The sequence below is a fragment of the Cydia fagiglandana genome, chromosome 13 (assembly GCF_963556715.1).
Source record: "Cydia fagiglandana chromosome 13, ilCydFagi1.1, whole genome shotgun sequence".
In the NCBI taxonomy this organism is placed as follows: domain Eukaryota; kingdom Metazoa; phylum Arthropoda; class Insecta; order Lepidoptera; family Tortricidae; genus Cydia; species Cydia fagiglandana.
The window spans coordinates 8,947,623-8,964,411 of NC_085944.1; the positions used below are offsets into that span (position 1 = coordinate 8,947,623).

The 16,789-nt window shown below is 37.2% G+C and overlaps 1 protein-coding gene across 4 annotated transcripts in view; it reads left to right on the plus strand.

Moving 5' to 3' along the window:
• Nucleotides 1-16,789, plus strand: part of LOC134670207 (uncharacterized) — a 123,963-nt gene that overhangs the window by 50,435 nt on the left and 56,739 nt on the right. The gene's annotated exons all lie outside the window — the stretch shown is intronic.

The window sequence follows — 16,789 nt, forward strand, 5'->3', positions numbered from 1 at the left end:
AATTAGTCATGATTAAGTGTAATTTATAGGTTCGTTTAATGGTCCATTAACCAGCTCCCTGGTGTCTAATGACTTCTTATTGTGAAACGCTCGAGTAACATAAAACACTTTCGCCCAATTAAACTAAATGTTCACTAATAATTTATTCGGGAACAATCACTTTAAGTTTCCAATTTAAAAGATAATTCTTATATTATCCAAGACATTATTAACACCGTTCATTAGAACATCAAAAAGCTAATAGCTACTAAAAAGTTTCTTTAAAAAATATTGTTTTTATACCTAACAACGAGCCAATAACTTCGGGATGTCGGTACTATTTGTAATTATGTAGATACTGCTCTCAAGAAATAATAAATTCCTACTTCACTATGACAAAAGCTCTTCTTAAACAATATTTATCTGACCCACTTGGCACAGACTTAATTCTTAAATCAAGAGTGAAAGACGACATCAATGTACATAATTCGATCCGAGCCTCGGACGCTTCAAAAATTATACGGTAGAAGAGTTGTTGTCACGGCATACTGAACTGATTTCAATGAAATTTGTCGGAAGCCTGAGCCCTGGAGATTAAAAGGATACATTATTCTTTGGAAACCAACCCCAGAGCGAAGAAGAGCATGTGACACAGATCATTTTTCCAAGCTGGCGAAGCCGTGGGCACAACTACTAACAAACAAATGTAGACAATCTAAAACTACAGACAACTACGATAGATGTTGTAACAAATCGTCGTTGTATTCGTATTTTCAACTGAGAACGGAGGGTTTGAGCTGGCCCGAATTCGCCGAAGAATAAATTTACAGGAGACCGTAAATTACAATTTTCTCTCTGAGATATTGCACATTTGAACACTACATGGGTTTGTGCTCCGGTCATGCTTTATTCTGGATGAAGGTTGCTTTTGAATCAAAATAATTCCAAATATTTTATATCTAACTGACGAAAGTATTTAAAGTGTATTTGTCTGTTTTATTAGCATGCTTTGCTAACTAAACTAAATACGACTTTTTTTAAATAGCGTCAGACTAGTGCTTTCATCCCAGATAAATAATGCTAGAAAATTTTAATAAATAATCAGCCGAAACTGCTTACAAAAGCACAACCGATAATCCGATATTTCATTGTCACGAAAGCCCAGTAAATACCGGTGTCGATACTCACTTAGTTATCTTTAGTTGTACCTAGACGTACGTGAATAGTAAGCATGACAAATTGTATTCAATTTGCCGGGTGACAGCCACCGAGGAAAGCATTTGGGTAACAAATGCTTATGCTTTGAATACACGCGATGTAAATGTATGGATACGGCGCGGCCGGATTCCGGGACTAGCGGAATAACTTGCCGCTTGCGATTTTGTATGTATGTAATCACTTTATTGTTTGTGCATAACGTGACGACCTGACGACGTATTATTTAGGAGGAAGCAAGTTGTAATTTTATGAATTTGTTTCACTTTATTATTTCATTTACTGGATAAATTAATAGAGATAAGACAAGACTAACGGCCTGATCCGAACTTAAAGCTACGTCAAAAATTTGCTAAAGATACGACATGGATATGCCAGTTTTTTGAACAAAAACGTCACTTTTGACATGACTTGACAATTTTTGACGTAAGTGTCTTAAAGTTCGAATCAGGCCGTAAGACAAGGTAAGACTGTTTTTATTAATATAAATACACAGACACAGGTTCGTAAGTCTCGGCGTAATTGTAAATGTACAAACTAAATTCTAGTTTTGAACTATTTTAGAAATAAAAAAAAGTGGGTCTTACGAAGATAGGTTAACATTGCATTTTAAAATGAAATTTAACAAGAGCTAAGATTCCTAATTATACAATTTTGTTTTAAAGTTTAAAATAAATGCAGTAATTTTACTGCACATATTTTTTTTATACTAAAGACGAAGTTCGTGAATCCCTTAGCTTAAAAATAGTTTTACAAAACCCTCTTAAGTCTTATTTATGCACGAAAAAGGGGCAGACGTTGCTAGTACCTAAGATACAGGGTGGTTCATTAATCATTGCCCCTAACGCCAGGGGCTAAACGAATATGTTTAAGCAAAATACAGCTAAGAAGGTAACGACTTGTTGTTGATACCCCGTCCCTTAGAATCTTCACGTAAAACTGATTTAATGTCTAAGTGCCTTATACCAGGGATTTACGGAGAAAGATAATAATGAGAATGTTTCCACAGTGAACGTTCAGAGGCCGAAACACAGACAGAAGACGGACAAGCATAGAGCGAATTAGTTACATTGTTGATAAATCTGAATTTCTGATGTAATAAAACTACAAATACCATTAAGGAGCTAAATTACTACGTTTATTATTTTATATACATACACAATTATAATATAGGTAGGCACATTAAATAGATGCATTGTTTTGTATATTTTTTTGTAATTTTAATTTAGACATAACCCATTTAGTATTTTAAATATTTTAATACTTTTTTTTTTGACTTGGATATTTTGAGTTGGGCAGCTGGTACCCTTTACTCTTCATTGGACTGGAGCGTCAAATGCGCGAGAGGCACACAGAGCTCTTAAAAACTAAAACTAAAACTATATATACAATTTTTCTTACAACTAAGGTCGATGCCCCCTTTGAATTCACAAGCCTTAGGGGCTCATAGCAAAGAATTCAAAGGGGTCATCGAGCGGAATTTGTACAAAGTTTTGGACTTTATTTGTGGAAATATTTTTGTCCTGTGGGCTACAATCTGTAGTTTTTGGCTTTTTTGGCCATTTTTTGATCTTAGAGTTACAGAGTACCCTAGGGGTACCGGGAACTATTTGTGGGCTACCTGGACCATCAGGAGTGCCAAGTAACAGAGGGGGGGATGAGGAGGTATGAGAGGTGTTTATGGGATGGTTTGCGGGCGGTGATGATGATAATGGTAAAGGTGAGGAGGTAGGAGGGGGGGAGGGTGAGTTGTGATTTTGGTTAGTAGTTTGAGTGTGATGAGGTGTAGGGATTTGATTGTGAGTGACTGTGGGAGGGAGGCCAAGACGCGCTCTGAGGAGTTGACCTTCCATACGAATATCCTCCTCGAAGGCTTTAGTGATTTCATCATCACTATCGCCAAGAGCGTGTCTGGGCCTCCTCTTCCGAAATGGGACTGCGGGGAGGGGGGTGTAGGTCATAGCATCCCTGATCAAAGGGTTGCCATGAACCACAGCCCCCTCGTGGAGTCTCTTTGACAATGATTTAATGAAATAGCGCACCGAGGGTACTTTGAGGTCCCTACGAAGATCAACATTTCTTATGTAACCAGGGCATCCAGTGGCTCTACGCAGAAATTTATTTTGGATAACCTGGAGCGATTTAAGTTTCTTCCTCGAGGCATGGGCGAAGACGGACGATGAATATGTGAATACTGGGCGGATACAAGTTTTGTAGAGGGTTAGCTTATTTTTGAGGGTCATTTTGCTTTTATTATTTGTGAGGAGATTTAGTCTACTAGATATAAAGGCAGCACGATCCCGTACTGCCTTTATATGCTTGAAGAAATTTAGTTTTCGATCCAGGTGGACCCCAAGATATTTTGCCGAGGTTACCCACGGCACGGGATAGGTTGACCGAGCAGCTTGATGAGCGGGTGCCTGTCCACCAGCTCCTGATACTTCCCTTTCCTGGAGAAAATTATGGCCTGGATGTAACTTTTCTTTTTTATACTCTCGTTTTTGAATCTTGTGTGTAATTAATTAAATAAATGACATGTCATGTCATACCATGGAACACAGCGATTTTTTCGCAAAATTGTAAATTTTGGTAACGTATACTATTAAACACATATGATAAATGTAAAATAAACATTTCTAGGCACTTCACCCGAAGAACACAAATATCCAACCTTGTTACTAAAACTCCGCTGTCCGTCCGTCTATCGCCAACCGTAATTCTTATACAGTTGAAATTTTCTGAGTTTTGATTGCGGATATAACGACTTTTAAGGGTAAAATCGATATTTATAGTTATACATAATTAATAGGTGACGACATACAAGAAACGCCAGCTTTGAAGCGTCCTTCTTCATATTGTACATAGGTACAAACCCCAATTTACATGATCCAACGTACACATGGTCATTTTTAGTGTTCCGTACCCAAAGGGTAAAAACGGGATCCTATTACTAAGACTCTGCTGTCCGTCCGTCTATCTGTCCATCTATCTGTCACCAGGCTGTATCTCATGAACCGTGATAGCTAGACAGTTAAAATTTTCACAGATGATGTATTTCTGATGCCGCTATAACAACAAATACAAAAAGTACGGAACCTACGGTGAGCGAATCCGACTCGCACTTGCCCGGTTTTTGTAATGTGCGTTCCCAACAGATATTAGTTAATTTAATATCGCATGGTCACAGCCGCGCAATGACTCTGGAAAATAATATTAATATCCATTTGTAAATTGTACAAACAGCAACACTCCTTACTGTAGATACATCGGTGGACCTTATTACAAAAGGCATAAGGTCCACGGATGTACAGTTAACAGTGTGGGCGATGGTAAAACCCACGAAAAACCAAACCAGTAAAAACCTTACACCGTTAATAGAACGTCTGTTTTTGCTTGATTCACACTTCACGATCGTAGTTCTGTTACACGGACATTAACATAAGAACGAACCACCATTCGGTACCACCAAAACCAAGAGCGGGTAGTTAATCAAACCTAATCTGCTTTCAATCTAACTTCACGTAGTAGATCATAATTATGTTGTGTACTGAGTTGTGGCCAGGGGTGTTGTTCCAAAAGTGAATCAGTGGCTCTCCCAAGTCTCCCATTGAATGTAGATTTAACTTAAATCGAGGTCACAGTTATACTGGGAATCCTGTATACGTGGACTCGTTTCCTCTTGGTAAACAATGGTAACACATCACCAGGAAGCTTGTTCATATCACAGCCATCGCATGTAACTCGACCCTATTTAGATTAAAACTACTCGACAACAAATTTCACAGCTCTTCTCCCTTCCTGTCATATATGTTAATAATCCAAAGAGGAAAGAGGTCAACATACTAGCGATTAGGACTGTCCAGAGTGATTCTCAAAAAGTGGCATCGACAGGTTAGTTAAGGATTTTTTTATTACGTTTCAGAATGAAATTTTTTTTGTACTACTTCAAGTGCCCCAAGTTTTCAAAAGGGAACGGATAATGAAAAAGTTACGGCGAGTTAAAGTTTTGTGGTGCAGGTTAATGTGCATTTGAAATTGCATATTATTAATAGATTAAGTATTGCAATAGTTGCACCCAAATTTCGGAATTACAATTGTTTAAATATTTAAATGCAAATGTGGGCTACGGCAATTGGATAGAATACGGACAACTAGACTGTCTGAAAAGTTAATTGAATTAGTTCGTTTCTGCTTATGAGTCATATGTTGACGGATTAGGTACATACAATTTACTTAAAGCCTATTAGAGACTGTGCAGAAAAAGTCATAGAATGTAATGGTTACTCCACGAATCCTCTGCCCGCACTATACTCTACCTATGAGCAAGGCACTGGTACAAGCGTGTACTTTTTGAGAGGCATCTATAAACGGATGATCTCCGTTGGTCAAATGATATGCCAAGTTACGAAATCTTGGATCAATCTCTATTTACATTTTCAATTCCATTTGACTTCCACTACAATAAGCACGGAGCATGTATTCCATTCAATACAAGTACCTTTAGAACATCTTTTATAAATGCTGACCGCATCATATTCAGACCCTAAAGCTTCCCCCTTTGCGTTCTCCGCGGAATACAAGTCAGCCTCAGGACTCATTCAGACGTCGTCTTTGATCAAGTATCTAACAAATTTTCATATTAGTGGGCGCCACTGTAACCGAGCTTCCATCATGTTTGTAAGTCTATCTCTCTCCGTCTAATACATATTATACACTGCTTGCTTTTCCATCATTTTCCATCTCCGTCGCACTAATCTCATTTTAAGTTTCCTTGCGCTTACGACGTTCCAAGGCATTTGGGTATTATAAATAACACTACTTATATGTTATTTAAGGACCCGGGTATGTCCTTAAACTACGTCCAAGACCACCGGTGGACGCAGCAGCGTCCCTCAAATTCGGTGTACTCGACTGCGATCGCCAACCCGCCTGCCAAGAGTGGCGATTATGGCATTCACCCCCCAAAAAGGGGGAGGCCTATGTTCAGCAGTGGACGTTTTATGGCTGAGATGATGATGATGATGATGATATGTTATTTTTGCTTCTAGCGTATTGCTCAGTTGACCCACCTTGTCTGATTTAGATACCCTTCAAGCAACCCTTCTAGACTCCAGGGGAAACAAATCATAATTTTGTTTTAGGCGCGGCAAAGAAAAAGTGAAAAAACTTCGTAATAAGATAAATGGGTTTTGCTTTTCACGCAACAAGAAATTATAATAGAAATTTCAAAAGAAAATAATCCAAATTCGTTTGAAATATAAATTTGTTAATTAATTAAATAAGAAAGTTGAATACTTTTCAATTCAAATTTCAAATAAAATTTATGAACGAATATGAAAGAAACCAAAATAAAAACCATTGCTTACCTATGTACTCGTAAGTTTAAAGGTTAGGTACTTATGTATGTACCTAGATTAAAACAATGTATATGAAATTATAAAACGTAGTAACTCAGTAAGCACAATTCAAAAACAAAATTCAGACAAAGGAACGTGTATTTATTAAGAATAAATATGCTTGTGGCCTCAGATTCATATAAAACTCTTGAAAAATTACTGAGCGTGAGGACTGAGACAAAGTGAATAAATATACCCATAGATATTCATAAAAATTGCACGGTACCTACGAGTAAAACGGTACTCAGCTCAGGTTTGACATCATTATTTTCGTGGATATACTTATACCCTAACTACTCAAATTTTAACATCATAATAAGCTCGCAGTCATCGTACAAAAACATTTCAATCGCAGTCGTTATTTTTGTATTGATTTCAGATCGTTATATTATAGGTTTGAAAATGTTTAAAATGCGACATACTTTTTCTGTGCCATTATGTAAAGTGTCATTCTATGGAATTTGCTAACTAGTTATGTAAACAAAAAAGTCACTTGTCAATTCATCATTCAGAGACAATTTCAATATGGCGGTCTGTTACGGAGCATGAGCTGAAATCTAAGAATCGCTATAAAGTAAATAAGCAATAAATAAGTACCTAATACGTATAACGAATAAGTAAGAGGCGCTGATTTAAATTAGTCATTATGGAAATCCTACACTAAAGTGAATGGACTTCTCATAAGCGCTGTCCGAGTCTTACAAATTGCGGGCGTATCTGATTCTTACTTCAAAGGCTAAATGAACAAAGGTGATTTCAGAATAGGCCTGTTTTTCATACTACAAAGGTCGTTGGGGTGGTTTTTGAATGTCCTTCAATTCGAGGTTATTGTAGTGAGAAATAAGAGTAATTCGCTTTTCATTCTGTCTTCGTTGGTGAAGCAGCTCAAAGGTTGAAGAGCCATCGATGGTGAAGTGGCTCTGACTTCATTATTGGCTCTGTACTCGGAGGGGAGCACAAAATGAGGTCACTGTATTATGTAGGCACATTGGCTGTACTTGGCAACTCAGCGGACCTAATAATTTAGGAACCTGCCTGCGTTATTTCTTTTACCCCCAATTAGGAAGATTTCTGCGCGTTACTTAAAAATTGTGAGGAATAATGACTATGTTATTTTTTACTTCAAGTATTCGATCAAGTGTCAGAATTGTTTACTATATTTATACATCGATTTAGATTAAAAATACAGTAATTAGCAAAAGTTAACATTGGATATTTATTTCATACCGACATTTAGGCCCCCCCCACATCTGGCGTCTTTCGAGCGTCGGCGTCTACAATTCTATGGCCGACGTCGACGCAACGTCGACGCAGCGTCGACGCAACTGCGCAGCGACGTCATTTTCCATAGCGCTGGACCGACGCCGACAGACGCCGACGCTCGAAAGACGCCAGATGTGGGGGGGCCCTTAATTTTGGGAAAAAAGTTCAAATTAGATAATACAGGACGAAACGATTACTCTGATTGATGAATTTCTTTAAAAAATATTTACCAGCTGCAATTTACTCTTAATCCTTCAAAATATATGATTTCAGATTTTGTACCAGAATAATTGAAATAAAACGGGTGACATTTACTTTCTCGTCGCGCATTATGCTGAGATTAAAGTAGCTTTTATGTTTCGTTTTATATGAGAAAGTTGATGTAAGAACACACCGAAATTAAGTGGGACTTTTTTTATTACCTGGCACGAAAAATTTTAATTGATTGACGTAAGCCAATTGTGTAATAAGCTGAAATCCGCCACTTAACTTATCATTTGTATACTTAATACTCTTTGCATACTGTTAGAAATCAATCATTAGTAGATAATAGTAAGATTTTACTGTATCTGCCAAGAATGTTTAAGAGCGCTCTTACAAGAAAAGTCGAAATAATGCAAAATTGATGATACTAGTCGACAAAATTCAGGACTTTGTGCTCATTATTAGAAACAATGAGTACTTGTTCCAGTAAAAGTGTCTTCTTATCTTTTTAAATATCGTTGTAAATATTAGAAAAAGGACTTATTAAATTAGTAATGAATTTTTTTCTGATGGTCGTTTCCGAAAAACCCCGTGAAGCACTGAACGGCAAGCTCTTATTTGGAAATGTTGAGAAGTTTACTCTGCTAAACCTGGCTATTTTGTATTACTAATACCCTGTACTTTAGGCATATCAAACGATATTTTTCCTACATACCTTTGAGAAAGAGAAAATCAAAGTAAAACGAACTCAATTTTCTCTCCGAAACAAGTGTCAATTCCTACGAAAATCTACTTAATATCGAAGTCATTTTCATACTCAAGCAATCTGCAACGTTTGCTTATACTGTTGGTATACATTAGTGTTTATGAAATTCTACTATAATTTTTTGGCAATTTTTTGAAAACTACTCTATATTACCGATGACGCGCGCTGCGCCAGCTCAGTGCCGCGGCAAAGCTTGTAGAGGCAGGACGTGTGTCGGTCGGCTCCGCACATTTTCAACGGCGACGACGAGATTTTTTATCATTGTGTGCGGCGGGCGCCGTGTAAAACGCTATACTGTGTGCGTGTAAACCGCAACGAGAGACTTTGATCCTAGCACTGTTTTTATAGTATTATAATTTATAATGGTACAGTTTAATAAACTACCGGACAGGATTAAAAATATTTGAAACGACCTGACATTCTATATGTATTAATTTTGACTCAAGATAGTACTCAGGGTCTGATGATGGAGCCGGAAAGTAGTCACCGGTACCAATCAACCATGCAACTAAACCACTTCGTGTTTAGGCTCGTTTTATTCGTCTTAACAAGATCTTTGATACAAGATAGTACTCAAGGTCTGATGATGGAGCCGGAAGGTGGTCACCGGTACCAATCAACCATGCAACTAAACCACTTCATGTTTGGGCTCGTTTGATTCGGCTCAACAAGATCTTTGACTTAAGATAGTACTCAGGGTCTGATGATGGAGCCGGAAGGTGGTCACCAGTACCAATCAACCATGCAACTAAACCACTTCATGTTTAGGCTCGTTTTATTCGTCTCAACAAGATCTTTGACTTAAGATAGTACTCAGGGTCTGATGATGGAGCCGGAAGGTGGTCACCAGTACCAATCAACCATGCAACTAAACCACTTCATATTTAGGCTCGTTTTATTCGTCTCAACAAGATCTTTGACTTAAGATAGTATTCAGGGTCTGATGATGCAGCCGGAAGGTGGTCACCAGTACCAATCAACCATGCAACTAAACCACTTCATGTTTAGGCTGGTTTTATTCGTCTCAACAAGATCTTTGACACACGATAGTACTCAAGATCTGATGATGGAGCCGGAATGTGGTCACCGGTACCAATCAACCATGCAATTAAATCACTTCGTGTTTAGGCACGGTTTATTCATCTCAACAAGATCTTTGACACAAGGTAGTACTCAGGGTCTGATGATGGAGCTCGAAGGTGGCCACGGGTACCAGTCTACCATGTAACTGAACCACTTCGTGTTTGGGCTCGTTTGATTTGTCGCAACAAGATCTTTGACACAAGGTAGTACTCAGGGTCTGACGATGGAGCCGGAAGGTGGTCACCGGTACCAATGATGACTGACCTGATGAATGACCACCTTCCAGCTCCATCATCAGACTCTGAGTATCACCTAGTGTCAAAGATCTTTTTGAGACGAATCAAACGAGCCTAAACACGATGTGGTTTAGTTGCATGGTTGATTGGTAATGGTGACCACCTTCCAGCTCCATCATCAGACCCTGAGTACTGTCTTGTGTCAAAGATCTTGTTGAGACGAATCAAACGAGCCCAAACACGAAGTGGTTTAGTTGCATGGTTGATTGGTACCGGTGACCACCTTCCAGCTCCATCATCAGACTCTGAGTATAACCTAGTATCAAAGATCTTGTTGAGACGAATCAAACGAGCCTAAACACGAAGTGGTTTAGTTGCATGGTTGATTGGTACCGGTGACCACCTTCCAGCTCCATCATCAGAGTCTGAGTATCACCTAGAGTCAAAGATCTTGTTGAGACGAATCAAACGAGCCTAAACACGATGTGGTTTAGTTGCATGGTTGATTGGTAATGGTGACCACCTTCCAGCTCCATCATCAGACCCTGAGTACTGTCTTGTGTCAAAGATCTTGTTGAGACGAATCAAACGAGCACAAACACGAAGTTGTTTAGTTACATGATAGACTGGTACCCGTGGCCACTTTCCAGCTCCATCATCAGACCCTGTGTATCTTCAGTGTCAAAGATCTTATTGAGACGAATCAAACGAGCCTAATCATGTTACTACATGGTTGATTGGTATCCGTGACCACCTTAATCATCACCATTATCATCAGATCTGAGGATCTGATGATAATGATGATGATTAAGGTGGTGGTCATACCAGTTCGTTTTTAAACCCTCGTTGCTACAAACTTTACAACCTGTAGGTACCAAATGCAATGACGAAACATGTAAATAAGCGAGTACCTATAATTTCTTTCGAGTAATATACCTTCATAAGTACGAGTATGGGGCTATTCATAAATTACGTCGTTTCAAATGGAAGGAGGGGGGGGGGGGTCTGGACATCGGATGATAGTAGCATGACGTAGGAGGAAACAGAGTCATTCGAAGCATGATTTTTGGATGATTTGAGGGGTGGGGCCCCGGTCAAAAACCGTCAGAAATAGATGACGTAATTTATGAACAGCCCCTATGTACATTTGCACTGCATTTAGTATTTTCGTACTTACCAAATAACAGTTTTAGGACTTTAAAAGTTAAGTACAGTTAGTGTTGTTATGGTTGATTTCAATATGCTTCGCGAAGGATCAAGAATGTTTAATCCATCATTGTAGTGCGAGTGTGGTAGAAGGGATCGGCATACTGAGCTCGCACGGCCTGCCGCAGCGCGTAAAATACCTAAACTCGCTCAACCCCGAAATGTAATAGCACTCTTAATGCAATTTTAGGTAAAGAACCAAATAAAATGTCTTTTCTTAACTACACTTGAATTGGCAAATTCCGAAATATTTAATTTAAGCGATTGATTTTTTTTTTGATTTATGGCAATCCAATGACTTTGTTTCGGCCCGATTCTAACTTTAAGATACGTCAATTAATAGATCTAGAAACGATATGGATTAGATATGTCAGTATCAAATGTGACGTTTCTTCAAACAAATACGTCACTTTTGACACTGGCACATCTAATCCATATCGTTTCTAGATCTATTAATTGACGTATCTTAAAGTTCGAATACGGCAGTTTGGCTTTAAGTTCAAAGTCCAGCATAAAGATCAAAGCAGGGAGACTTTGAATTTTGCCTTAACGGTAGTCGACAATCGTGTGCTAGCTACACTGACACAATTATTTGAAGCCCAGTGCAATACATCAGCGCTGCGTGACACGCGGCCGTAACGCCACCTACTTTATTTCAATTATTTCCTCGAATAAAGTCGAGAAGGCTAAACACTTTTACGTGCCGGAGAAGTTTGGGTTCCGCCATCGGGATTATGAGGGAAATTAGTTGTTAAGAGCTTTTATGCAGTCGCATTATACTTATCTGTGTTCCGGTTTACCAGAATAATATGTGTAGAACGTGTATTAAATGTAATTTTGAATATTAGGTACCTACTACCGAAGTTTCGACTTTTTATAAAAAGCTATGTGCGGTTAAACGTATTTTTAAATTCAATCTTATACGCGAACAAGCGCCTTTTAGTGTAATGTGTAAAACACGTGGAAATTAAATGAAGCGTAAATCAATGTTTATATTCTATTTGAAGCTGGAGTGCTCTGAGTTACATATTTAAATTTATACTAAATGAAATTATGATGACGTCGACCATACTAGGGCAAAGGCAACGTTTCAATGGCAATTAAGCCGTTCGTTCATGGTAATGGAGCCGAATCATTACCCCGTCTCTCTATGAAACTCGGTGAAATTTTAGAAGTCTTTTTGTAAGGCCTTCGGGTCTATTGTTAAGGCCCTCGAGCTCTCACATGTACGCCCTTTGTCCCCGGGCCTGTTTCTGACGGCGCCCTGTTAAGATAAATGACGATGAACAATTATATTCAATCCACCGAAATGAACTTACGACACACAGTTATTTAATAAGCTCTCCGTTATCGTAAGTAACGGGGTCAGATAAACAGTAACTAAACTGAGTGATTATTAAAATGTCAAAAGTTACTTTAGGTTAATAGGCCTATAAAAGGTTGCATGATTAGCAAAGCTAAATAAAGTCATGATTTAAGGTTAACAAGGGATCAATATTTACTACACGAATGGAGTTATCAATTCGTTTTTTGGAGCTTATTTTTTCATGACAGTTTATGTACATTTCACTAGAGCGACCCTTTAACTTTAAGCACTTTCTATCAGCTGTTGCAATCAATCGATAATTGCCAAATCGCCGTTGAGAAACTCGGCCCAACTGTTTTCTCAGTTCCAGACCCATAAATTATTGTTAACCCAATTGGAAAATGTTCATCTGAAAAACACGTTACGCAACGAAACCAAAATTCATTCAACACACGTTTTCTAACGGGTCAACGTTAGTTTCTCTCGTCGGTTAATCCTATTTAAAATCAATGGAGCGATAAAGGCCTCCATGCATATTCGTCCACATAATCGTAATCTAAATGAGCGATTACCGTCTCGTGCGAGCGTGGGCGCGTTCCAAATTTAAAAGACTTACCTAGCACGCCCGACCAAATTAAAAAGGCGTTATCTGGCTTCACCGTAATTATAATGCGGTCGGTCAGGTGACGGCCATTTTGCCGCAGATTAGCGCTAACCAACCGCAGTTTGTTGATCATTATCATCTAATATTTCATTTGTAGGTAAGTTTATGTTTCATGAATTTATTCTTTGTGGCCTGATCTATCTTGAAAAAACGTACCTACTCATAATAATGCAGACATGTACAATTATATAATGTAACTAATTTACTGTTGTTTCATTATATGCTCGGAACTTTTGGTTCTGACTAAATTATTAAAACTACCTAAACATAAAATATGTTTTCTGTATCACGGGTTGCAATGCAATTAGCAAATTAATTAGACTTTAAAATGTAAATGGATTATACCAGTGAGAGACCGAAATAATAGAATTTTCCCACACTCAGAGATGGGCATTAATCGATTAACTTTTTAATCGACTAATCAATCGATTAAAAAAGTTAATAGTCAAAATTAATCGGCGATTAATTTAATCGCGATTAATTTAGTCGACCTAACATACGATTGAAATTGAATTAATCTTAATATTAATCGATTAAATTTCTCGATTAACTCTCGATTGAAAGTAGACAGGTGGTCATTTTTGTATGTAACTAAAAATCAAAACTTCTTGCGTACACATTAAAAACCATTCCAGTGTTATAAATGTGCTTCAATAATATAAGATGGTTACATTGGTTACTATAATAATGCGGATAACTTAGCGCGGCATCTCTAGGTAAGGGTTTAGGGCTTGTAGCGCAGGTATAAAAATTAGAAAGAGAACGACGTATGTGTATGAAAGAGCAGACATTACTTACCTCATATCAGTTGTTTTCTATAAGGTTTCAACTTGTCAATGCAGTAATTACTTACTACTTACATCGAACGGATACTATCATATCGAAGACGGTCGAAATTAATAGTCTCCAAGTGAACATACATAAAAAATCGTCTGTTACTTATATTATTTATAAATGTTTCAGACGAATTAGGCACCTCGTCCTTTTTTTTTTAAATCGGTTAAAAAGACCATATGTATTGCTAAAATTAATCGAGAGAAAATTAATCGAACTAATTAATCGATTGATAAAATTAATCGCCGGTAATTAGTCGACGTTTAATTTAATCGTGACAATATTAGTCGGAGCTTTTCGACTAAAATTAATTAATCGTCACTTTTAATCGTTGCTCGCGATTAAGTCGGTTAATTTTAATCGTTAATCGTCAGTCGATTACATTTTGCCCAACTCTGCCCACACTATACGTATGAAAAAAGCTTGCAGCCGACTGTCGCGATTTTTAAGGGTAAGGACTGTTCAGTTTACTAAGCGGACACTCTTACACCTCTTTTAATCGGCGAATTTAAAATCAATTGACGTACAGCTCATAACAATATAATCAACAATCCCTTATTTATCAATTGCTACATATTTGTCCCCATAATAGTCAAATATTTTTCCCGAAGGACCGAACAAATTTGGAACATAGCAAGTTAGTTCTGCAATTAGGATGCACAGGCTAGTATTCACTGCGAAAAATCGTAAATATGTACAAATTTTCCAAGTTAAACGTGAATAAAATAATTAAAACATTTGGAGAGCATCATATGCTTGAAGATTTTACAAAATCCCGGCACAGAAGCGGCCCGGCCAATCCAGAAACAAAAGTATTGTCATGCGGCTGGTAAAATCAATAAATTACTTATCGGTTCGCGAAATTCCTAAGACAGCAGGCGTTAGAGTAGGCACAGATTAAAATATAAGAAGTATGTACAATAAATGGACCCATAAAAAGAAAAAAATGGACAAAAGAATTACAGAGCAGCGAAAGGAATCGAAAAAAAGAAGCGTCAATCTGTACTACATTTTACATTAAGATAAATTTCGTAGCATTTTAATGGACAACGGAAAATGCGTAAAATGTTGCTGTAGTACGTTACCAATGGCCCTGATGCTACCATGCCGTTGTAGAAGATCATATATTCGACGAGGAGAGTAACATCAAAATTGACCAATTCATGAAGAAAGTCCTTGTCTGGCGAGCAATTGGTTCCTGTGGCCTTAAAAAGTTTGTTCTATTTTGCGACATGAACTTTGGTTGCGACATTTACAGAAAATAATGCATCTAATAACGAGTACTTTCCGTCTATCAGACGCATAATGTCACCTCTTCATTTCGGCCTGATTTGGCAAGTGCCCACTATGCTGGTCAGAAAGTGAAGCTACTGAATTTGAAAAACATTGATTTCGTTCAAAAACAAGTCAACTCATCTAATTGCCCGGAGCTCCACTCCATCGAGTGGCACTAGACCAATGTGAAGATGCGCTTAAAAAAGGGTAGATGAGAAGCTAAAACATTGAAAGAATTCAAACGAATGTTGTTTACAACTTGTCAAAAAGTGTCAAAAATTGATGTGCAGACACTTGAACGGCGCAACCGTGTAAAAGTACGAAAATATTACCGATGTTATTATATTATACTATATTTACATTAAAATGTTTTGCGTTGGTTTCCGTTTTTATTATATTTATCTAAATATAGCGATTCCAGAATTATAAAAATGTAATTTATACTTTTTTGTGTGTCCGCTTAATAAAATGAACAGTCCTTAGCTTATAATTAGTCAATAATTTAAAAGAAAACTTCGTAACTAACAAGTCATTTTTAAGATTAACTATTAGTATTAATCTTAAAAATGACGCTTCATAATTTTAGTATGAATCAACAAAATGTTAATTTTAATTGCTTTATAGAATCTCAGAATATTCAAAGTTAATTCATAATTAATTACTGACTTTATAATATAGTGGAAATTCGCGAAAACAGTTACCCGAACGCGGCCTGATAGGCAAATCGTTTCAATAAATTTAAATCGTATATTTTTGAGCAATTAGATTCTAGTTTTTCTGTTTATGGCTGTATCGAACCGTCGTCTAGTAAATTCATTAAGTAATTTAAAATGCTAATGGACTGTCGTCTGGGAGGCAGGGAACGGATGAATAATGAAACATCCGATACAAATCTGGTATTCCGCAGTGATTGAAGACTTATTTATAAACAAGGTGAATTAAGTTCTACATTCCTGTTTGCCTAGGAATGAATCCTCGAGAGAAACTTGAAATTGCAAAAGTGTAAAACAAATTTATTGAAGTTGCAATAACACCGGTGCAACTCTATTCCGTTGGGTTACGGATATTGTTATGAATTCATCGTGCTCGATCCCATTCAATTGCAAGTAGGATTTTATTTAAAAACAACCTACTGATAAAAATAAATCAAATTATAGTTTTTTTTTATATTGATAGTAAAACATTATTTAATACACAGTTCTCCTGAAACACTGTGGACAAAATCCTAACCATTAAAAGAAACTTAATTAAAAATATAAGTAAAACGTGCTGTTGTCACTTTTGCTAAATATTAACAAAAATATTTCACTAGTAGTAGTTGAACTTTTTTGTAAAAATACTTTAAAAGTACCTACATATATG